Genomic DNA, 25775 nt, shown 5'->3' with positions numbered 1-25775 from the left:
GTTGTTAAAGGTTGCCTAAAATTGGAGAAATAGTATATTGTAGCAATACTCAGTGTCGTAAGTTAAACAATTTTGATGGTGCACTTAAAGTTTCCTACTTAGCCAAAGTAGTGATTAAAGTTGAAAGTGTTCTGGTCACCTCTGCGAATAAGTTGAGAGCAGCACCTTGGTATAGCAAGTAGAGCCATTGCCTTGCAATACTAGGGACCCAGATTCAGTCCTGACTTTGTATGCCGTCTGTGTGAAGTTTGCATGTTCTGCTTGAAACTCTGCAGGTTTTCTCAAGTGCTCCAGTTTCCCAAGGATTGTGGTCCAACTGTTTAACTAACCTCACAGGTGGATTTAGTTTAGTTTTCATTTATAGATAACAGCACAGAAACAGGCCTTTCAGCCCACTGAGTCGACCAGCAATCCCTGCACACTAACACTATCCTACACACACTAGGATACACATACACACAAGTTACAATTTTACCAAGCCAATTAGCCTGAAAACCTGTCTGTCTTTGGAGTGTTGGAGGAAACTGGAGTTCACAGAGAAAACCCAAGTAGGTCCCAGCGAGAACATCAAAATCTGTACAGACAGCACCCATAGACAGGATCAAACCCAGGTCAATGGCATTGTAAGGCAGCAACTCTGTGCTGCGCCAGTTCCGCACTATGAGTGATGGATTGTGAGAAAGCTGATGGGGTCGTTAAAAGAATTACAAAAAAATTGATTCCTGTAAATAGATGGATGATGTTCAACTCAGAGGGCTGAAGGAGGTTTTTCCATGCTGTGTTTCTAGGTGGAAGAGTAGAAACAAGGAACTGCAGATGCTGGTTTACAAAAACAGACCCTTCGGCCCATCAAGTCTACACTGACCATCGATCATCCGTTCACACTAGTTCTAAGTTATCCCACTTTCGTCTCAACATTGTACACCGTAGGGGCAAATTTCAAGAGGCCACTTAACTTACAAACCTGTACATTTATTATGATGTGGGAGGAAACCGGAGGTGCTGGAGGAAACCTACATGGTTACAAGGTGAATGTCCACACTCCACGCTGACAGCACGCAAGGTCAGGATAAAGCCCAGGTCTCTAGCACTGCGAGGCACCAGCTCTACCAGATGTGCCTACCGTGCCAGATAATTAAAATATTCTCCACCATGATAGGCCAACAAAATTAAGTGTCAACCCTGCTCCCTCTCCGTAGACACTTTCCCACACACCAATCACCCGACACACTGTTCTCCACCATGAGGATTTGCTAGTCCTCCTGCATGGCGGAAAGGCTGTTGACACAAAAGTGTTGAATTAAATGCTAAGCCTAAAAAGGACTTGCTGAGGATGCTAAAGAGGTCAGATGCCTGTAGACCATAACAGATGTTTTCAAAGAACAAAGGTTTAAGGTGAGAGGGGAAAAGTAACAGGAATCTGAAGGGTAACTTATTTTACACAAAAGGTGATGGGTACATGGAACAAGCTGCCAGAAGAGGTAATTGAGGCAGGTATTATCGCAAAGTTTAAATAACATTTCGAAAGGTACTTTAGGATAGATTTAGAGGGATATGGACCAAATGCAGGCAAGTGGAACTAGTGTACATGGGTCATGTTGGTCAGTGTGAGCAAGTTGGGTCAATGGGCCTGTTTCCACGCTGTGTGACTGCTATGCCTTTAGTTCAGAACTATAGAATGGATATTTGGAAATGTGAAAACCTAGAAGATGCATTTTCCTCTTATTTGATGTGATAATTGTGCAACTTCTCCGTGGGTTGTCACCTTATCGTGGTGGAGAAGCTTGTGTGGACCTGAGATCCTGAGAGCGATGCCGCCTGGAGCTATGTTCCACCCATGGCGGTAAGGTCGAGCGGGAGGTCTCTGACAAAGAGGAATCCAGCCAAGACCTCAATGATGGAACAGGCAGAGGACGAAGGCTAACTTTAGTGGAGCGTCACAGCGGCTGGGAAGGCGGATGAAAGCTGTAGCAGAAAAGGGTCTCCGGTCATCTTGGACTCCATGCCACTGGATCCCGACCCAGATCTGTCAAGGACTGCGGGGTGGAGCATCACAGCGGCTGGGAAGGCGGATGAAAGCTGTAGCAGAAAAGGGTCTCCGGTCATCTTGGACTCCATGCGCACCAGTCTCCCCACATTAAACTAAGTCACAGGCATCCTCCATATAGGGACTAGCGCCCTGGAGACACTCATGGTCAGCCATGACCGAATTGTGCAAAAACCAAATCTTCGTCCGCCAAAATAAAATCACACAACTGGGGCATCCATGTCTTAAGAAATCATTACTGTGGTTCCCCTTTTGAAGAAGTGATGAAAGGATAAAATAGTGGGGTGGGTTAATGGCAATCAGTCTCCAGGCAGAGGTTTTCCCTTGTATGTGGCATGGACAAGTGCATCTCTTGCCACGTGTACCTGACACCAGTTGGCACTGGGTTCACAGATCAAGGAATCTGTAAACTGAACAATTCTGTGCACAGAGCTACCAGTAATGATTTTTTTTTTAATGCAGCGCAATGCCAGAGGGTGGGATATATAGGGACAAAAATGATGTTCACAGGGAATAAATATTTTCAATCACATATGATTTATTACTTTCAGCACAATGTTTTCCTGGAGATACAAATGGAAGGTCACATGCTCCACCAATCTTGCACAATTGCTATCAATAAACAATAAATGTGTGCTTTGCTCAAGACTGATGTCAACACTGGTGGGAAATTAGACCGTAAAATTACTCATGAGTTCAAGTGAATCACAACAGGGAGTTGCCGGTGCAATTTCCTAATGGATTGGACCTGCAAAAATGGGTCCATACGTTTCAAAAGTGATGAAAATTTTTTTTTTTGTGTGTGTTACATATAGCACATTTGTAACTGTTTATTTTCTACAAGAAATTCCATGCTGAGAAGATAAAATGCCTTCCACCAATAGACTGCAGAGGGGAGGCTGTTAAGGAGAAGCTGGCATGTCAGCATTGCACATCATCTGTTGAAGACTAATGGTTCAGTAAATATTTCAGGGCGAGGAGAATATAGCTGTTGAGTTTAAATTATTGAAATAACAGATTTTTATTTCAATGCTACAACTTCCATGGCACAAACATAGCTCATCGCACAGCGGACATCAACTTTTCTGGTAGTGTAAAGAAAAAACCTGTATAACTTTGTGTTGCTGGATTTTTCCAATTCAATCATTGGAATATAGAGTTAATGCAAGGTCACTATTTATTGCCATTGAGAAGGTGGTGAATAAGTTTCTTGAACTATGGTAATTTGTATGGTTCAAGTTCAAGTTCAAGTGAGTTTAGTGTCATGTGTCCCTGATAGGGCAATGAAATTCTTGCTTTGCTTCAGCACACAGAACATGGTAGGCATTTACTACAAAACAGATCAATGTGCCATCATATAAATATATACACACATGAATAAATAAACTGAAATAAAGTGCAAATAACAGATAATGGGTTATTAATAATCAGAGTTTTGTCGGAGCCAGGTTTAATAGCCTGATGGCTGTGGGGAAGTAACTATTCCTGAACCTGGTTATTGCAGTCTTCAGGCTCCTGTACCTTCTACCTGAAGGTAGCAGGGAGATGAGTGTGTGGCCAGGATGGTGTGGGTCTTTGATGATACCGCCAGCCTTTTTGAGGCAGCGACTGCGATAAATCCCCTCGATGGAAAGAAGGTCAAGAGCCGATGATGGTGAAGGTATTAACACAGTGTCGTTTTTATGTTGACACAAGGGACAGTGTCAATTGCGGCCTCTCCTATAACATATCATTGTCTTTTTTTGGGATCAGTTGGACTCTAAAAGCTTTACGATCTCATAAAACATATCAAAAGCAATGACTTGAGATCACATTTTTAAACTACCAGCAATTGTGCACATTTGATTTGAAAAATCTCCGAGTGCTGGCCCCACAATAAACGCATCTTGCTGAGCTGTCCTGTTGCAAGACCCGTGAATTCTGATGAATGAAACCGCAGACATACATTTGAAAAATAACTTTTGACAAAGCCCTGCTTGAAACAATAGTTTCATAATTTGCTGCAGAATGAGTTGTTTCGGTTTCTATGTAAATTGCCTTTCGTAACAGAGCCACCTGGAGTGTCTATAAAGTGTTTCATGGAAAGAGGTATCTAATGACAGATATTGCAATGTAATCACTGAGGACTAAAATTAAACCGAACATTGCATTGTGTTATTTTTCCATTCAAACTATGAGGTTTCTTGCTCCAAGGGTCGGGAGTTTCAACAAGTTAGTGAACTTCAACGAGTTAGTTTATTTTGTCTCAACAAATGAATGAGCGCTAAATTTTGGAATAGGGTGTTGCCAAAAAAATTAAGGAGAATTAATGTTCCGCATGGGAGACTGGTGACTTAAATTAGAGCACATGGTATTGGGGGTAGGGTGTTGACATGGATAGAAAATTGGTTGGTAGACCAGAAGCAAAGAGTAGGAGTGAATGGGTCCTTTTCAGAATGGCAGGCAGTGGCGAGTGGAGTGCCGCAATGCTCGGTGTTGGGGCTGCAACTGTTTACCATATATATTAATGATTTGGAAGAGGGAATTAGGAGCAACACTAGCAAGTTTGTAGATGAAACAAAGCTGGGTGGCAGTTTGAACTGTGAAGAGGATGTTAGGAGCTTGCAGGGTGACCTGGACAGGTTGAGTGAGTGGGCAGATGCGAGGCCAATGCAGTATAATATAGATAAATGTGAGGTTATCCACTTTGGCGGCAAAAACAAGGGGGCAGGTTATTATCTCAATGGGGTTAGGTTAGGTAAGGGGGAGGTGCAGCAAGACCTGGGCATCCTTGTACCCCAGTCACTGAAGGTTGGCTTACGGGTACAGCAGGCAGTGAAGAAAGCTAATGGAATGTTGGCCTTCATAACAAGAGGATTTCAGTATAGGACTAAAGAGGTTCTTCTGCAGTTATATAGGGCTCTGGTGAGACCACATCTGGAGTATTGTGTACAGTTTTGGTTCCCTAATTTGAGGAAGGACATCCTTTTGATTGAGGCAGTGCAGCGTAGGTTCACGAGATTGATCCCTGGGATGGCGGAACTGTCATATGAGGAAAGATTGAAAAGACTAGGCTTGTATTCACTGGAGTTTAGAAGGATGAGGGGCAATCTTATAGAAACATATACAATTATAAAAGGACTGGACAAGCTAGATGCAGGAAAAATATTCCCAATGTGGGGCAAATCCAGAACCAGGGGTCACAGTCTTAGAATAAAGGGGAGGTCATTTAAGGCTGAGGTGAGAAAAACTTTTTCACACAAAGAGAGGGGTGAATTTATGGAATTCCCTGCCACAGAGGGCAGTGGAGGCCAAGTCACTGGATGGATTTAAGAGAGAGTTAGATAGAGCTCTAGGGGATAGTGGAGTCAGGGGATATGGGGAGAAGGCAGGCACTGGTTATTGATAGGGGACGATCAGCCATGATCACAATGAATGGCGGTGCTGGCTCGAAGGGCCGAATGGCCTCCTCCTGCACCTATTTTCTAAGTTTCTATGTTTCTCTTACTTTACCAAACTTAGCAATCAACATTCAAGTGCAAAGCATTCGGAAAGTATTGCAGTTTGAAGATATTCAAATACTCTATTGAACTTCTTTAGCTGCAGGATAGACAGGTTGCATTATAGCCTGGTTTAATAATTCATATGCTCAAAAATGATGGATGATGCAGAAAGTGGTGGACATTGTCTAGCCCATTATGGAAACTGATCTACCCGCCATCGAACAGATTTACAGTATAGGACGCATTGCCTCAAGAAGGTAGCTAAGATCATCAAAGGTCCACTCGATCCTGGTCACACTTGCTGCTACCATTTGAAAGACGGTATAGGATCCTGAGAACCATTATCTCCAGCATCAAGAACCACATTCTCATTAACCAATAGGTTTTCGAACTTCTCTGCATGCCCTTACCTACCTCAGCACCCGACTACGATGGATTTTGCACTATAACGTTGTACTATGCACTTTGGATTGCACTATCAAGGTCTGGTTCACCTTCAATAGCAGATACGTTTTTGCATCTTTATTTGTTGTATTGTTGCATTTGATGTGTATGTAAAGCTGCAGCAAGAATGTAATTATTCTGGTCCCAGTGCATATGACAATTACATATTTTGGATCTCATGCTGATCAACATGCCAACACCTTTTGTCTGCATGGCATCTTTGATAAAATTGTCAAGGCAGCACAGAGTAAAGGGTTAAGATGTAAAATGGTGATGCTCAAATATAACTACATGACAATTCCAAGCGTTTTGGCCTTTAAAGAAGGGGAACACAAATATGTCAGTAGGAAGATCTGGGCTAAGAAATTGCCATGTTTTACATTGTTTTCCCATGTTATCAAATACACAATTAGATCATTTGTGTGTCCATGGTACATTTTGAGATATTCAGTTAGAGAGCACCATATCAATGGTGGTTTGAACACAGATGTTTCTCGCTTGTGTTGTAACCTTAGATCCATGTACTACATGATAGTACATACAGGTTTTTATATCATAGGATTCTACTGCACATACAAAGATTGCGAGCACTGTAGATCTCAAACACTGCAACTTTTTAAAACTGAGAGCTGGTAATAAGAGGCCACCCTCTACCTGGGCCACTGCCAGGAAATCTGAGACATGCATCCTCCTCAATGTAGGTTCCTATTTCATCAACTCCTCTGGTGAGATCATCCTATCACGATCTCATCTTTGCTGGTGCGCTCATTACCTGTTCTCTCCTTGACCATCAGTTATCTACCCTTATCTTTATATCAAACATACATTTGCTGAATTAATCACAATAATATTGGATCTGTTGCACATCACTTCAGCAACTAAACATATATTTATAGACCTATGATTTATAATAAATACAATACGATTACAGCAATGGACAAAAATGAATAGCTATTATACTAAGTCAACTTTACATGCATTCCTCCCTTCTTTAAAGCAACGCAATAAACATTCACAATGAAGCTTCACCAGTCGTGTATCTAGTTATACGTGTTCCTCGAAGAGTTGAACAGAAATTATTTGCAAGATCACATAATAATCACATCTTACCAAATGAGGAAAGAACTTGAAAGGTCACAACCAGATCTCTCTTCAAGGCTTTTCTGAAAAATACAAAATAATTGCAAATATTATTAAAATACATCAGCCTAGATAACTAGAAAATTACTCAAGTAATAAATGAAGTTGAGAAGTGATGATTTCTAATTCCACTCTATACTAAACACTTTCTGAGACTATCTGATGTTATTTTTCAACTATTGAAAGGACCACATTTACAAAAGCATATCAGTTCTATTTACACTTTGAAATGTTAAATGAAAGCTTTGCATTTTCACTAAAACTCACCACAACTTGTAATTTCCATTGAATTGAAATAGCTCTGACTGATATGAACCAACTCATTAACTGCCAAAGTACCACATTGCATTCATATCGTTTCCCCTACAGCAGGTTCTTTATTTTAAATTATAGATAAATCGGGTCCCAACCCAAAAGTCCATTTTGCTCCATGGATTCGTCTTGACTAGCTGATTTTCTCCAGTGGTTCTTTTTGCAAGCAATTTAAAACATCGGTCCTTTCTCCAACTTTAGACTAGGAAACAGTTAGGACGATAGGGTCTGGAATTCTTCAGAACTTATGGTTCTGTTTAATCTGAAAATCACATGGTCATGGAATATTCAATCTACTTGAGGAATCATTCCTTTTGTTAAAACATGTCATTTATTTTATTCTTTCACATGTTTCCAATAATCTTTCTTATCAGCACTTATTTTAAGAAAGAAAATCTTTAATGCCAAGTTGAATTAACATAGGTTGAACACAACATTAAGAGTTTGCAGAATGACCAATGAGGATGAAACCATGAACCGCAAGATGCAAGTGCCCAATCAACATTTACATCAGACAAAACTGCCCATTTATTCCAGTTTGTATGATTGAAGGTAAACAGAACAACTGGTTTTAGGTTGTTTCATTAGTTTCAGTGCTCAAATCAACTTAAAAAAGTGAATAAAAAATAATAATATTCAAATGACTTTTAAAACAACTCAGTTTGTTACAGTTATCTCATATCTGGCGTTCACTCTAATGATTTTACTTTCACACTTTTGGATTGAAAAAATTAAGGCAGTTTCTTGTCAAGTATGACATTTGCAAAAAATATTATAATACTGCACACATGTCAGCCGTGACACCTGATAAGTATTTTTTTTTAATTTTCCATTTTATTAGGTAGGTATACTGCGATTCAAAGGTCATACAGTTTTAAATTACAGAAGGAATTATATTAGTCAGGAAATAACGTGTAATTTTATCCCGATGAATGATAACAATATTTCATTAAGTTACAAGCACCTTAACTTCTGTTGCATGGTTAAAAGAGGTGTCTAACTGTCCAGAGGATCTCTCTGAATGCATGAAATAGTACTGCAAAAGCCTCAAAATGAGGAAAAAATGTTCAACATAGAGCAATTTAAATCACCATATCAATTCATATGTTTGAGTGATTTCAAATGACCCACAAAATTCTGTTTGCCACACACACTTTTCAGTTGTTGAACTGGTCCCAAAATGTCCTCACTGAGCCCATATCAGTGAGGACATTACCCACATTAACTTATGCACAGCCATCATCCACTGTAAGCATGCTGAACAAGCCAGTTACAATATTAATTGTTATGCAGTGAAGCACTTCCCAAAATACAACAAAATATTTCCCGAAATACAACATCTGCATTAAATGCCATTAACTACTCCTTAGCCAATCACGTGGTCTCAGCTGACAATTTTACTGACTAATGGAAACATCGTGTTACACGCAATTCTTGAAAGCTTTTTGTGATGCAGGGAGTGTCCACACTTGTAAATAACACTATTTCTGATCAGAGCAAGATGATCAGGGGACAATTTCTATGGACAGACTTTCTATGTTCCGGTGGCAGTCTGGCCACAAGATTACCAGATAAGAGAGTTTCACCCGATGGCAGTCGTGCTGCAGGAGGTCCACAGGACAGGGTTCCATTCCTGACAACTGGTCATAACCTAATCTGTTTGTAAGTCGGAAATCAACAATAGCAATGTGTGGGGGGAAAGGATCACCAAAATTGTTGTGATGGGGTAGCGATCAGGCACGGGAAGAGTGGCCGCAACCCAGCGTGACTGACTCAGTGACTGATCGAGTGAGTCTGCTCAGGGATCCCAGCTCAGACAGAGGGGATGGAGAGAGAATACACACGGAAATACCCTGCCCCACCTGACAGAAGATGCAGTAGTCATCAAATACATCCCTATTTATCCCACCGGTCTCCCAAATGCTTGTTCAGGGTGTCCATAATTTAGGGGCTTGTAAACTGGGAGGAACCTGTATCTACAACAGAAACCTGCACCAGGCACTGAAACAATACAATGGCTATTGGGTGATAAGGGCATTTATAAACTTGGTGTATGTTGTGTTTATTTTTTAATTGTATATTTGTTTATTATTTATTTATTAATTGATCGAATGGTTAGCTGATTGTTGTGACTATTATTAGAGATAATATGTACTCTATTATCATCAAACAAACAAAGAATTTCATGCACGCTGGTGTAAATGATGATAAACTAAACTGAATCTGCTCACGTAGATTGAAAGTAAATATTGGAAAACAAAATCTGGAGAAATCTATTCAAACACTGTGCACAGACATACTCGTTTCGAGTGACCACCGATGATGAATGATACTTGCACTGATCTGTATACAAAATTAATTTACCTTGGTACATGTGACAAATAAAGTACGATACCAAGTACTATGATACACCCTGTGACAGAATACACAGAATTGCAAATGATCTATACAAGAAACAAGGGCCCAGATACATTTTCCAGGGTATGAAACAGTTTTTGACTGAACAAGACTGTGAGTGCCAATATCAGCCATGCATGAGTGAAAGATGGTGAAAATACTGCAGCTCAGTCAAGATTGCTTCCACTGAGAATTTAAAAAAGTGACAACCACAAATATCTTCTTTAGCACGACCCAGGGAAAGCCAATACATTTGACCCAGCCACTAAAACACGATAAACATTAAATAAATGTGTAGTATTTGAACGAGGCAGTTAAAAAATCAAGCAGGGTTAGACAATAAACATTAAGTGTCAGTGAGGTGAAGCAGCGGAACGCCTGATGTTTGAGGTCAATATTTCCGACAAGTCATAAAATGACTCGGGCAGATCCAATGAAGTATAGAGTCAAAAGGGTGGGAGGATAACATTTATTTTCTTGGGCCCAATCAGCAATTCCAGAACAAATTCTATTTTGTGAGACATTATTTCCCATGAGATCTCACTTGGCAAAAAGCAACATTTGCCTTGAACCAACAGAAAGAATAGCATTAGGTCTAGCTTTGATATATTTTTGAACAGTGCAATAGTAAGATTAGTAACATATTTACAAATGGGTATGCCATAAAAGCATTTTGAATAAACATATTAAAACACCATCTTTGAGTGGTATGGCTTTAAATAATTTAAACATTTACTTTAAAAGTAGAAACACAATAATTGCCAGCTATAATGTTGTAAAATGAATGTCAGAAAATAGCTAATAATGTATCCTTTTAAAGCATCCTCCATGAGGAGCAAATTGAAACAATTTGCAGAAACTTCCAATGGGACAAAATTGCATTCAATGTATGGCCTGTGAAATTCTCTGCCACAGAAGGCAATGGAGGCCAATTCACTGGATGTATTCATGAGAGAGTTAGATATAGCTCTCAGAGCTAACGGAATCAAGGGATATGAGGAGAAAGCATGAACGGGGTACTGATTTTGGATGATCAGCCATGATCATATTCAATGGCGGTGCTGGCTCAAGGGACCGAATAGCCTACTCCTGCACCTATTTTCTATATTTCTATGGCTTGTGAGTGGTGTCACCTTCTTTATCTTAGTTTGCAGAAAGCTAAGTTGTGAGTGATTCGATTTGCAATTAAAATTCCAGTTATGACAATTTTGAACAAAGTGCACTAAAGTACATAGCAAAACTGTTTGAAATATCTGATTGATTAGGCAGGATCTATGCGAGTGATCTGAACAAAGGCCCAAATGCAAAATCACCCAGTAATGTTTCACAGAGACATGACTCATCCCCAGCTCCTCAGACTCAGCCATCCAATCTGAATGTTTCTCCATCCAACGTATGCATTGTACACTGGCATCTGGGAAAGGGAGAGGCGGGGCTGTCAGTCTCATGGTCAAATCTTCATGGTGCTCAAACGTGGCAGTTTTGTCTAACTCCTGCTCTCCACATCGGGAACATCTGGCGGTGAAGTGCCGCCCCTTCTACCTCCCGAGGGAATTCGCCTCCATCATCCTACATCCCACCCCAGGCAGACGTCTGTCTAGCATTGGAGGAGCTGCACGCCGTGGTCAACAAGCACCAGACAGCGCACCCTGAAGCCTTTACCACCAAAGCCGGGGACTTCAACAAAACCAACCTGAAAAAATCACTCCCAAACTACCACCAGCATGTCACCTGCAGCACCAGAGGATTAAACACTTTTGACCACAGCAAACGATCATCAAGAATGCCTATCGCTCTATCCCTCGTCCTCACTTCAGGAAATCCATGCATTCAGCAGTTTTGCTTCTTCCTGCATACAGGCAGCGACTGTAGAGCGCATCCCTAGAGATGAGGACTGCACAGAGCTGGCCTGGGGAGGCAGAGGAACAACTACAGGACTGCTTGCAGTTAGTAGACTGGGCAATGTTCAAGACTTGACAATGGACCTGAATGAATATGCTACAATCGTTGTGTACTTCATAAGGAAATGTCTGGAGGATTGTGTTCCTACAAAAACCTTCCGAGTGCTTCCTAACCAGATGCCTTGGATGAAGCAGGAGATCTGCATTCTTCTGAAGATCAGATCCCGGGCATTCGGGCCTGGTGACACAGAGGTCCATAAGAAGTCCAGATACGACCTTGACAAGGCCATCAAAAAGCCCAAAAGGAACTTCCGCTTGAAGCTTGAGGATGGGGCAGATGTTTGTCCACTGTGGCAGGGCTTTAATGCCAACATCTCCTACAAGGCAAAACCAGAAGGCAGTTCAAGCGACAGCGAAGCATCACTACCTGACGAGCACGATGCGTTCTATGCACGTTTAGATAGGGAGAACACTGATGTGCCTTCCTGAGCCCCCATAAGCCCTGATGGTATTACCATCACAGTCACAGAGGCCGACATCAGAAGATCCTTCAGGGGGGTGAATCCTCGGAATTGGACCTGATGGTATACCCGGTCGAGCTCTCAAAACCTGTGCAGACCAACTAGCCAGAGTTTTTGCGGACATTTTCAACCTCTCATTACTGAGGTCTGAGGTTCCGACCTGCTTTTAGAGGGCATCAATAATAATGGTGCCCAAGAAAAGTAAGGTGACGTGCCTCAATGACTATCGACCAGCGGCACTAACGTCTGTGTTAATGAAGTGCTTTGAGAGGTTGGTTATGGTGCATATTAACTCCTACCTCAACAAGAACCTCGATCCATTGTTTGCCTACCGTCACAACAGGCCAACAGAGGATGCAATCTCACTGGCTCTCCACTCTGCACTGGACCACTCGAACAACAAAAATTGTATGAATTGGGGAATTTACTATCATTTCAACAACTACAACTGAAATATAATTTGAAAAATAACCAATATTTTAAATATCTTCAAATTTGTGATTATCTGAAAAAACACACAAAAGACTATCATAATATGCCTTCCGACTTATTGGATGAAGCAATGAAGACCAAGGCGGAATCAGCTAATTTAATATCGTACCTATATAATATCATTTTAAACATAGAAATACCCGCAACAGATGGAATTAGAAAAGATTGGGAACAAGAATTAGCTATAAAAATCTCAAAAGAGACCTGGGATAATCATTTACTACAGGTGCATAAATGTTCGATCAACGTACGACATACGCTCATCCAATTTAAAACATTACATAGATTATATTATTCAAAAACTAAATTAAATAAAATCTTCCCTAATGTTTCACCAATCTGTGATAAATGCCTGTGTCAAGAAGCTACCATAGCGCACTCATTTGTTTTTTGTACAAAAATCCAAAAATTCTGGTATGAAATATTTGATATTTTTTCAAAATTGATCAAAATAAAACTGGTACCAAAACCAGAATGGATTATCTTCGGAATATCGGAAGGTAACCCTGAATTAAACGTGTTTCAGAAGAATTTATTTAATTACGGGCTAATAATGGGAAAAAAGCTTATACTTAAATTCTGGAAAAATGCGCCGACACCAACAATAAAAATGTGGATATCAAATATGTTTGAAACATTACATCTGGAAGAGATGAGATTCCTCCTAGCAGGTAAAGCAGACCAATTCCAAAAGACGTGGTCTATGTTTCTGGACCTATTACAAGTATGAGGTGCAATAGTAATTTTAAAAAAAACAGATATATAAATAAGTGGTATCAGGATCTGGTAACGGGAGGTAAAACAACAAAAACAGACTTGGTTGGTAGTCCCCTTTCTGCGGAGTTTAATGTTATAATAGAGCGATTGTTTCTATTTTCTATTTCTTTCTTTTCTAGGGTGTATTTTCTCACTTTACTTCCTTCTCTAACTTCTTTCCTAAGGGGCTTTCTTTTCCCAACACTCTTGCACTTCACGATTCTCTTGCACTTTCTTTACTTTCCTTACTTCTACCTTTTTCTTAAAGCTCAAAAAAAATGAAGCGGTACAAAAAATGTATTAAGATATATGTGTTGTGTAGGATTGTAATTTACCGTACTTCTAATAAAAATAAAATAAAAAAAAAAAAAAAAAAAGCATTTACATCAGGCTGTTGTTTAAATACAGCTCGCCGTTCAATTCCATCATCCCCTCCAAGAGAGGGACTATGCGCTGTCCATGGGCAACCTGGGGAATTTCCGGGCTCGCTGGGCACTACGGGGGGTTGAATGCATCCTTGACAAGGATTGGAACATTGTTGTGTAGTTGTTTATTTAGTATATTTGTTCATCTTGTATTATGGTGGTGGGTTCTGTTTTGCTGGTTACCAAGCTCTCGGAACTGGGTCTCTGCGCATCCCTCTGCAATTGGATCCTCGACTTCCTCATCCACAGTCTGTTCGAATTGGCAAAAATACTTCTTCCTCATTAACCATCAGTACAGGAACACTTCAAGGCTGCATGCTCAGCTCCCTGCTCTACTCACTGTAGACGCATGACTGTGTAGCCAGACAGCGCAAACTCCATTGACAAGTTTGCCGATGACACCACCGTTGTTGGACGAATTACAGATGGTGATGAGTCAGAGTATAGAAGTGAGATCGACCGATTGACCAAATGGTGGCAGCACAACAACTCTCTGTTCTCTGTCTCTTCCTTCGGGGGAATGCGACTTTTTCGTGTCGTATCCCCCTTCTCTGCCTCCGTCTGCGGTGAGGCCTAATGGCGGAGCTGGCGACCTCCAGCCTGCGACTGACCCCGAGGCTCCAGAGGTAGAGCCAGCCAGGACTCACCAACGAGAGGCTGGCCGTCTTCGGGGCTGAGGCAGCGGTGGCCCGACTTGCTGGTGCGGCGTTCTGGCTTTCAGCGGCGGCCTGGAGCTGATGCAGCGGGGCTCGGAGCTGAGACTGCGGGACCCGGAGCTGGGTAGCGGCCCGGAGCTGAGACTGAGGAACCCGGAGCTGGGGCAGCAGCCCGAAGTGGAGACTGCGGGACCCGGAGCGGAGACTGCGGGACCCGGAGCTGGGGCGGCGGCCTGGAGTGGAGACTGCGGGACCCGGAGATGGGGCAGCGGCCTGGAGCGGAGACCACGGGACCTGGAGCTGGGGCGGCGGCCTGGAGCTGGGGCGGCTGCCCGGAGCTGTTGCTGTGGCGGGCTGTCTCAGAGCGGAGACGGCGTTCCGGCTTTCGGCGGTGTCGACATCACCACGGAGGTCCGCTGGACTGGAGGGCGGCATCTCCGGCCTGGATCGATCGCCTCAGCGCAGAGGGAGAAGAAGGAGGGAAGAGACGGAGACTAAGACTTTGCCTCCATCACACTGAGGATGTGCTTGGTGAACTCACTGTAGTGGATCTTTAATTTGTGTTTATTGTATGTTTTGGTTTTATTGGTTCTGTGTATCACTGCAGGCAACATAATTTCGTTCAGACCAAAAGGTCTGAATGACAATAAAGGAATCTAATCTAATCTAATCAATATCAGGAAAACCAATGAACTGTTTGTGGACCTTGGAAGAGGAAGAATGAGGACCCACAATCCTGTTTATATCAACAGATGGAGAGAGTCAAAAACCTCAAATTCCTTGCGTGTATATTTCCGAAGATCTTTCCTGGACCCAGCACACTGATGCAATTATAAATAAAGCATATTAACTCCTCTATTTCATGAGAAGATTAAGGAGATTTGGCCACACATTCATTTCACCCCTGCCATCGGGAAGAAGATACAGGAGCCTGAAAACTGTAACGTCCATGTTCAGGAACTGCTTCTTCCCAACAGCCATCATGCTTTTAAACGCTACAACCTCAAATAAGCTCTGAACTACAATACAATATTATTATTAATATTATTATTATTATTATTACACTACTATTGTTTATTTTTTGAATATGTGTGTATGTGTATTTACAGTGTGTATATATGTGTGTGTGTGTACTTGTGACTGTGTGTTTATAGACACTGAACTTTTTTTTTCTCTCTCGTTTATCATTGTTTAAAGTGTACTACTAGACTAAGTGGGACCCGTTGGGTCCCAGCATCACACAGGAGGGCTGGTCATCCAACGCAATATTCCACCTCTCCACCAATTCTAATATTGGTGGCCAGTTGGGGGTGGGGGGGGGGGGGGCTTTCTGGAGCGCTGGTACGAGTGTTGTGGGCTGAAGGGACTGGTTTCCAGAGGGCTAGTATGCACATTGTGCGCCAAATGGATTCTTGGGCTGGCGTCTCAGTCAATCACGCCTGTTGTGCTGGCAACTCATTCACTCACTGCTGGTGGGCTGGTAGTTGACTCACGGCTAATCCTTGAAATCCTATTTCAAACAGGGTATAAGGCCACCAAATTCAAGTGCAGTTTCTTACCACTTCTAGCAGGGTGCAAGGCCACCAAATTCAAGTGCAGTTTCATACCATTTGAAGTAGAGTGCAAATCCACTAAAGACAGCGATTTGTGACCTCTCCCTCCTCCCTTGCAGAGACTAAGCCACACCCACATTTCTGGATTTTACAAATTCAAGCCACACCCAAGCCACACCCAAGCCATCATTTGCAGGAAGTAGTGCCTTTCAACTTCAAAGCCTCCAAGCCACAATTTGCAGTAAGTAGTCTTTCAACTTCATGCCACCATTTGCAGTAAGATGTGCCTTTCAACTTCAAGCCAAAGCACCCAAGCCACCATCTGCAGGAAGTAGTGCCTTTCAACTTCAAACCAATGCACTCACACCCCCATTTGCAGTAATAGTGCCTTTCAACTTTAAGCAAAAGCTCCCATGCCACCATTTACAGTAAGTAGTGCCTTTCAACTTCATGCCACCATTTGCAGTAAGTAGTGCCTTTCAACTTCAAGCCAATGCACCCACGCCCCCATTTGCAGTAAGTAATGCATTTTAACTTCAAACCATTGCACCCAAGCCACCATCTGCAATAAGTAGTGCCTTTCAACTTCCAGCCACACCCAAGCTTTAGAACCAATAGAACCAATAGAGACACTTTTGCAAGCTTTAGAACCAATAGACATTTTTTGCAAGCTTTAGAACCAATAGAATTTTTTTTGCAAGCTTTAGAACCAATAGACATTTTTTTGCAAGCTTTAGAACCAATAGACATTTTTCTGCAAGCTTTAGAACCAATAGACACATTCTGCAAGCATTTAGAACCAAACAAAAGAGACACTTTTTGCAAACATTTTAGAGCCAATAGACATTTTTTGCAAACATTTTAGAACCAACAGACACATCCTGGTTTTATAGTCCCTCCCCCCCTGCCGCCAGCGGGGGCAGCAGAGAGAATGGGGAATTATTTAAAAAAATTAATATCTCTGTCATTTTTAATCGACAGGAAAAATCCTCAGCACACATGCGGCGGAGGGGGGCTCTGAGCAAGGTGGCCAAAAATGACGACCGTAGGTGGCGGCGTTCTCTCGGAAATCACAGCACAGATGGCCAAAACCGGTTAAGAACAGACTTTTAGTAATATCGATGTTTACATATTCTGTTGCAGTAAGTAAGAATTTCAATGTTCTATCTGGGTCATATAACAATAAAACTCTCTTTTCTCTCTAATGTTAGAACACAATAACAACCAGGCAGGCGTACACAGTTCCTTACAGTCACACTGGGACAATAATTTACCAGAAGTAATGAGGTTAGAAATTGCTACAAAATTGTGCTTGTAGGAATGAAAGTCCTTGATCTTTCACTGGTAATGTGACGACTACACATTGCATAAACTATCATGCATAATTTATGATAAATCACAAACGCCAATTTGATTCTGATCTAAATAAACCACCACCAATTTGAGATGCTACTCAATTTTAAAAAATTGTCTACGATTATATTTCTCTGTGTTTACAAATCTTCAAAATATTAGATCAAATTGCATCAAACTCTAAATCAGACGACAAACTTTCTTGTTTAAAAACAACGAACTGGAGATGCTGATTTACAACAAAAAAAGAGACACATAGTGCTGGAGTTACTCTGCTTGCCAGGCGAATAGGTCGTGTTTCAGGTTCGTTTTACAGATTGATTGTGGTGGGAGAGTGGGTGGTACCAAATGTCTTCTGTCCTTGCTCTCCACAGATACTGCCTAACCTGCTCAGCTACCCCAGCAGATTTTGTCACAGCCTTTCTTACTTTCTTGTTTGACTCAGTAACATTGCTTATCGGACACGTCCATTCTTTTCATTTGTAAGCTAAATTTGGATCAAGAAATGTTATGACTAAGCGCATGATTTTTATACATGTAAGATTTTAACAAATGTAACCCATAAAGACGATGCAGTTTTGTGTGTAGAGTGTGCACACTCAGAGGATGTGGGACAAATATTAGTTATCCGGTAATGTACATTTGTCATCGCTGTTTTCATTGTAGCTTGTATTTATACAACCACAAAATAGTGTGAGCTATGTGGGGAAGCAGGCCAAGACAGAGATAGCAACTTTGAAGGTACACCAAAGAGAAATCTCATTAATGTGTTTTATTTCTGTGCATTATCTCTCTACATCTTCGTCTATATCTTTCGTTTCCCTTATCCCTAACCAGTCAGAAGAAGGGTATTGACCTGAGATGCTGCCTGTCCCACTGATTTACTCCAGGTTTTTGTGTCCATCTTTGGTTTAAACCAGCATCTGCAGTTGCTTCCTGCACAAACCTCATTAATCACATATTTTCTGGAGATTTTATTGCAACAGACATCAAAGTGGATTTCTGAACTGCAACATTTGAATAATTTCTGGTTTTAACTAAGATGAAGCATGTCATAATTATCAGTAGATCCTTGGTATGCCAATCTTCTCTCTGTATCAATAAGCTTGAAGTGGGGCATGGTGCTTTAAAGATGTGTCAAACTGCAAGTCCACACACATGTAATGAACTTGGCAGTGTTAACTGTGCAAGAAACTTGGTGATGTGATATCTCATGCACACACAACCTTGCTTATCATGCAACAATAATATTTCTATTAGAGAAACAAAACAGGATTGCAACACCCATCAAAGCAGTGCATTAGCTTGTGGTTTCAAACAAGAATGTATTCATAAGCTTTGATGTTATTACATGTGATGTATTTTGTTTTCTGTACAAGGCATTGGTAAATTTGAAAAAATCTTTTGAGAAGAATGACAATAAAGCTCCAACCATCCACAAACCAACAATTCAGAAATGTTGATGGTTTGGCATCTAATTTACCAGGTAATGTTTGCCACGTGCCTTTTCAATCGCTGGAGCCCCAATTCCTTCTCACTCACCTACTCCTGATTCCTGTTCACACATTCCATTCACCCGTTACCCAATTCCTGTACTTCTTTTCTGCTGTCCAGGTCCCCAATTACCACGTTCCATTTAAACTTACATGATTAGCTGAAAAATGTATTATTATAATTCCTAACTTTAAAAAAAGAGTGAGTTAAAAGTGGTTTGGGTTCTTGATGGGAAGATCATCCAATAATCTGCTACTTTGCTGCCACCATAATCTTGAACATGGTAGATTATCAAAGTTTTTACATAGAATAATACAGCACAGGAAAAGGACATTCAGCCTACAATATATGTGCTGAACATAATGCCAAGATAAGCTTGTACGTAAACTAAATCCCTCCATATTCATGTGCCTATCTAAAAGCCTCTTAAAACGCCACTGTACAGAACTTCAGTGATAAAAACAGTATAGAAATTGAGTTGCGAGGCACATGTTTTTTTGTTGGTCTCAACATTATTCAGTGTTGAAGATTAGTTTAGGGTGAAATTGTGTGAAACAACGAACTGAACCAGGCAATTTCAGGTATTATTCACATGATCATGGTTGACTTTTTCCTTGCCACTTCACACTCCAAGCTCCACACCACAACAATCATGCAACAGCCTCAGTAAAATAAGGAGCACATCATGTTAGTTTGTTGATTTCTTTTTTTAAGGACATTGCCGACATTGAAAGTTCTGAGTGGCACTCCATTAAATATAATCATGGCTGATCAACACTGGTCTCTATGAGTGAATGAAACACTTGAATGAATGAGTACCTGCCTCAATGACTTAATGGTTTGCTACACCATCTGTCTTGCTGGTATGAGTGGTACTTCACTCAGACATCCTCCATATATAATTTCTGAGAAGATCCGCACTCTGCGGGCATGAACTGTGATGTGCAGACCGCCTGGTTGGTCTGCCAGGTTTCCTTGTGCACACTACTTTCCTTCTTATATGAGTCTTGTTAACCGGGATGTTCATGTCCCTTTAAGTGATTGGTAATGGCATTGGTTCATGTTGTCTTGTGTAACAGGTCCGAGCGAAAATCATAGTTAAGGTGCTATCCAGTTAAATATTACTGTACATAAGGACAATCAAGCCATATACACGCATGGCAGATAGTACAAAGATCAAAAAGACCATAGTGCAGAATATAGTGTTACAGTGTTTTAGTAATATAGTTACAGAGAAAGGACAGATGAAACAACAAGTTTAAGGGTCATAATGAGGCAGATTGGGCGATCGGCTCTGAGCTTAGCTCTTAAAGATAAAACTTAGGGTTATGAGAGGTTTGTTTAGTTGTCTGATGCCAGCGGGTAAGAAGGTGTTTCGAACACCGTGGAGTTGGCGGCCTCTTGTTTGTGACTTCTAGAACTTCTAGACGGTGGAGCCTGCGGACTTTAACATCTTGGAGCAGGCGATCCCTTTGCTAGGGGTCGGCCTTTGGTGCTCCAACCTGAGGGAGCTGTGGACTTTAATATCGTGAAGCTCGCGGTCCCTGATTAGTGACCGACTTCGGAAACTACAAGCCGCAGGAGTTCGACCGCCCCGAAGCGGGAGCTTAGACTGCCCTGACGTGGGAGCTCAATCGCCGGCTACAGCTAGTTCGACGACTCCAACTACGGGAGGAAAGGATGAAAGAAGATAAGATGTATTACCTTCCATCACAGTGGGGAATGTGGAGGAGCCACTGTGGTGGATGTTTATGTCAAATTTTTATGTAGTTGTGTGTCTTGTTGCTTTTTTGTATGACTGCATGGCAAACCAAATTTCCCGTATATTGCAAAACATACTTGGCTAATAAACTACGATTATGATTATGATTGCGAATATGGCGGCATGTGATTTCATGTTTTTAAGTCTTCTGCCTAGTGGGAAAAGTGAGAAGAAGGAATGACCAGGGTGTACTTCAATGTGAAGTATACATGGAGTCAATGAGGTGGAGGCCAGTTTGGGTGCTGGCCAGGGTTAGATTGTGATGGATTGCGGGAGGTACCTTCCTCTCCTCTGTAGCTTCTGTGCATTAATGGCAGCTGAAGTGTGTTTTTCTGCCATCCGACTGATGCCCTTCTCAGCTTGCTGCAGAAAATGTGATATTCCACAAAACTGGATGATCCAACCAGGAATTGAGCTGATTCAGCTTTTAGCATTTATTTTCAATGGAAATCACACAAATGTTGAGCTGACTGCAGATTGGCGCTAAATGCCACCACGTTCAAGGGTTTCCAAGAAAAGGTGCAATCTAACTGCTAAGCAAAACCATTTTATACAAATGAGTATTTTGAAAATAGTCAATCAGAAAGTAGCAGTCCACTTAATATTCATTTCGGGATTCTTATGCTTAACTCAGCAATGTTCTTATGAAGGGCAAGTTGATTTTAATGATATGTTGCATTGCATTGCACTTATCCTTCATACAGTAATATTGGTGAATGAAGTATTGGACATTATTTCAAAATTAATTAAATAGGAATGTCAATACCTTTCCAGCAGGACATGAGCATGTGAGAATTTGTACCATGATTTCAATGTTTCATGATAACAATTTCCAATGATAAATACCAACTTAACATTAGCTGCAAAATAGCATCTTTCCAGAAACATAGTATCATAGAGAGTGAATCCCATTGTTAATATTGACTAAATTAGAGTTATTATAAAGTGGAGGATCTTTTCATCTGTAAGGCCTGCTTGATCTTTTTCTGTGGAAAGCTACCAAAGAGACCATATTAACTCCTTTGCCCAGCACTTGATCCACAATTACTGTAACCTAAAGAATGAATGATTTCCAATCCAATACATTTATCTGGAAATTGTATAATTCAGTGGCCTTTGCTTAGAATTGAATGTAATGGTTGTAACTTTGGTATTGAAACACATAGGTCAACAATGAAGGAAAACTAAGCAAGTTATGCTGACCTCAAAAGTTGTCAATAAGCAATACTGATTGGCAAATTTTACTTTTTAACTGCATATTACAAAATCTGCCACATCACAGCAAATGAGTTGAAAAGGGAAATGCTCAACCTGGATCGCCAAAACAGAACTTCTCATCGATCAATCCTGATGTTGGCTGGCGCTTGGAAGTAACAACAACACCTTCTTCAATTTTAAAGACAGAAAACAATGTTTCATTCCCTACTCCACTTAAACCTATTGATTCTCTCAGAATCATTTGACATCCTGGGACATCTTCAGTCAATGAGAATTAATTAGTCACAAGTGCTTGTTTAATTAGAGGGAAAAGAGGCTCATATTAGTAAGATGTTTTTGGCTGATATATAAAAACAAACATAAGAAATTACTAATGTATGGAGAATACATCCAAACAGAGTAACAATTGAAAAAAAAAACCAAGGGATTCTTTAAGGAACAACCAAACAATTGAAAAAAAAAACAAGGGATTCTTTCTTTAAGGAACAACCAATCATTTGAATTAGAAATGCTGTAGGTCTCTTTCCATGAATGCTGTGTGAAAAAAGTTCTCCTCATCTCGGTTTTAAAGGATTTCCCCCTTATCCTTATTCCATGAATGCATCATGTTTAATGGCTTTCCTCATCCACAATCACCCCACAATATTGTATTGTATTGACCCAGGTAAGTAAGTCTCCGACTTGCACATGTTCACTGCAGAAGGTCAGGATGCGGTGTTGGCACACCTGCAACTCTGCCTTATGGAAGCGAGGAGGGAGCTGAGAGTGAGGTGGACCATCGAGAACGAGGTGGACCATCGAGAGTGTGGTGGACCATCGAGAGTGTGGTGGACCATCGAGAACGAGACGGGCTGTCGAGAGCGAATGGGACCGCAGAGAGCATCAACAATAAGGTGGATCGCCAAATGCGTAAGGGACCTGCACCAACGTGAGTGGGGTGGGGACCTGCGTCGCCAGGAGCTTTTGGGGTGGGGGGGTGCCGAGAGTGAAGGGAGGACACAGAGAGGGACAGCCGAGAACGAAGGGGGGAACTGGCAGAGGTGCATGAACGATGGGGGTACCGTGGGGGAGGCTGCCTGCTGCCATGTGCAGTGACCGGCCTGGCTCGCTTCTGCGAGCAGAGGATAAAACTGTTGGAGGAACTTTTTGTAACTTTGTTGGCTCCAGAAACGTGGCGACTCTTAGGTACTACCTAATTGAGGTCTGCTGTATGATTTTACCGGGTTAAATGCAAAACAAAGCATTTCATTGTACATGTGACATTAAAGTATCATTGAAGTATCATTGAATCATTGAACTGAATTATCACTGGAACATGGGAAGTGAAGTGGTGGAAGCTGAGGGCACTGAAATTCCCAAATATTCCCAAAAACCCCTCCCCTGCATATAGTTCAAGATTATGTGCCATTTAACTGAAATACTGTAAAATATAAAAACATGACAGAAAATCAGGGACAGCTGCAAATTGCACAAAACCTGATATTTTCCTCTTTTCTGATGGAGTAGGGAATATTATGGACATAGACAGTCGCATCCTATGAATCATTTGGTCTGTGTGGTCACTCATGCTGAAGTGATTCTGGCCGGTGCTTGTAAGGCCTGAAGAAGGGTCTCGACCCTAAACGTCACCCATTCCTTCTCTCCAGATATGCTGCCTGTCCCGCTGAGTTACTCCAGCTTTTTGTGTCAAGTTCAAGTGAGTTTATTGTCATGTGTCCCCGTATAGGACAATGAAATTCTTGCTTTGCTTAAGCACACAGAAAATAGTAGGCATTTACTACAAAACAGATAAATGTGTCCATATATCATGATATAAATATATACACACATGAATAAATATACTGAAGTGCAAATAGCAGAAAGTGGTTATTAATAATCATAGTTTTGTCCAAGCTAGGTTTAAAGCCTGATGGCTGTGGGGAAGTAGCTATTCCTGAACCTGGTTATTGCAGTCTTCAGGCTCCTGTACCTTCTACCTGAAGGTAACAGGGAGAGATGAGTGTGTGGCCAGGATGGTGTGGGTCTTTGATGATACTGCCAGCCTTTTTGAGGCAGCGACTGCGATAAATCCACTCGATGGAAGGAAGGTCAGAGCCGATGATGGACTGGGCAGTGTTTATTACTTTTTGTAGTCTTTTCCTCTCCAGGGCGCTCAAATTGCCGAACCAAGCCACGATGCAACCGGTCAGCATGCTCTCTACTGTGCACCTGTAGAAGTTAGAGAGAGTCTTCCTTGACAAACCGACTCTCCATAATCTTCTCAGCCATGATCATATTGAATGGCGGTGCAGGCTCGAAGGGCCGAATGGCCTACTCCTGCACCTAATTTCTATGTTTCTATGTTTCTCAGGGAGTAGAGGCGCTGATGAGCTTTTTTGATAATTGCATTAGTGTTCTCGGACCAGGAAAGATCTTCAGAGATGTGCACACCCAGGAATTTGAAGTTCTTGACCCTTTCAACCATCGACCCGTTGATATAAATGGGGCTGTGGGTCCCCCTCCTACTCCTTCCAAAGTCCACAATCAGTTCCTTGGTTTTGCTGGTGTTGAGGGCCAGATTATTGCGCTGGCACCATATGGACAGTTGCTCGATCTCCCTTCTATACTCTGACTCATCCCAATTAGTGATACGCCCCACAATAGTGCTGTCGTCAGTGAACTTGATGATGGAGTTCGCACTGTGATTGGCTACGCAGTCATGGGTATAGAGTGAGTACAGCAGGGGGCTGAGCACGCAGCCTTGAGGTGCTCCCATGCTGATTGTTATCGAGGCTGACACATTTCCACCAATACGAACAGACTGTGGTCTGTGGATGAGGAAGTCGAGGATCCAGTTGCAGAGGGATGCGCAGAGACCCAGTTCTGCGAGTTTGGTAACCAGTTTGGAGGGGATGATTGTGTTGAATGCCGAGCTGTAATCGATGAATAACAGCCTGACATATGAGTATTTGTTGTCCAAGTGGTCCAGCGCGGAGTGGAGGGCCAGCGAGATCGCATCCACCGTTGATCTGTTGTGGCGGTAAGCAAACTGCAGTGGGTCCAGGTTTTTGTTGAGGTAGGAGGATTTGCTCCATGATCAGCCTCTCAAAGCACTTCATCATCACCGGCGTTAGTGCCACTGGTCGACAGTCATTGAGGCACGTCACCTTACTCTTCTTGGGCACCGGTATAATTGATGCCCTTTTAAAGCAGGTGTGGGATCTCAGACCTCAGAAGTGAGAGGTTGAAAATGTCCGTAAAAACTCCCGCCAGTTGGTCCGCACAGGCTTTTAGTACACGACCGGGTATACCATCAGGTCCAGGTGCTTTTCGTGGGTTCCCCCTCTGAAGGGTTTCCTGACGTCAGCCTCTGTGACTGAGACTGAAATGCCATCATAGTGAATGGGGGATTGGGAAGGCACATCAGTATTCTCCCTGTCAAAGCGTGTGTAAAACGCATTGAGCTCATCAGGGAGTGATGTTTCACCAACATTTGAGCTGCCTCCTGGTTTCACCTTGTAGGAGGTGATTGCATTCCGGCTCCGCCACAGATGCCGAACATCTGTCTTATCCTCCAGTTTGGAGCAGAAGTCCCTTTTGGCCTTTTTGATGGCCTTACCAAGGTCGTATCTGGACTTCCTGTAGGCCACTGTATCATCGGACATGAATGCCCTGTGTCTGGACTTTAGAAGAGTGCGGATCTCAAAGTTCATCCATGTATCCAAGTCTATCCAAGTCTATCTTAGTATCATTCAAAATGGTCATACCCTATTAGTCATTGCCCAGAAAACTGTAGATGCTGAAATCCTGAGTAAATTACAAAGTTCTGGATTAACACAGTGG

General features: G+C 41.9%; 1 long non-coding RNA gene across 3 annotated transcripts in view; it reads left to right on the top strand.

The window, feature by feature from the left end:
• Nucleotides 1-19458, top strand: part of LOC129695555 (uncharacterized) — a 53359-nt gene extending 33901 nt beyond the window's left edge. For all 3 annotated transcript variants that reach the window (XR_008723189.1, XR_008723188.1, XR_008723190.1), the window contains one exon: nucleotides 17108-19458. This is a non-coding gene — a long non-coding RNA (uncharacterized LOC129695555). The remainder of the gene's footprint in view (nucleotides 1-17107) is intronic.
• The last annotated feature ends 6317 nt before the right edge of the window (nucleotides 19459-25775 follow it).

This window comes from Leucoraja erinacea, chromosome 3 (assembly GCF_028641065.1).
Source record: "Leucoraja erinacea ecotype New England chromosome 3, Leri_hhj_1, whole genome shotgun sequence".
NCBI lineage: Eukaryota > Metazoa > Chordata > Chondrichthyes > Rajiformes > Rajidae > Leucoraja > Leucoraja erinaceus.
Note: the sequence above shows the minus strand (reverse complement) of the source record. Positions and strands in the feature narration are given on the sequence as shown.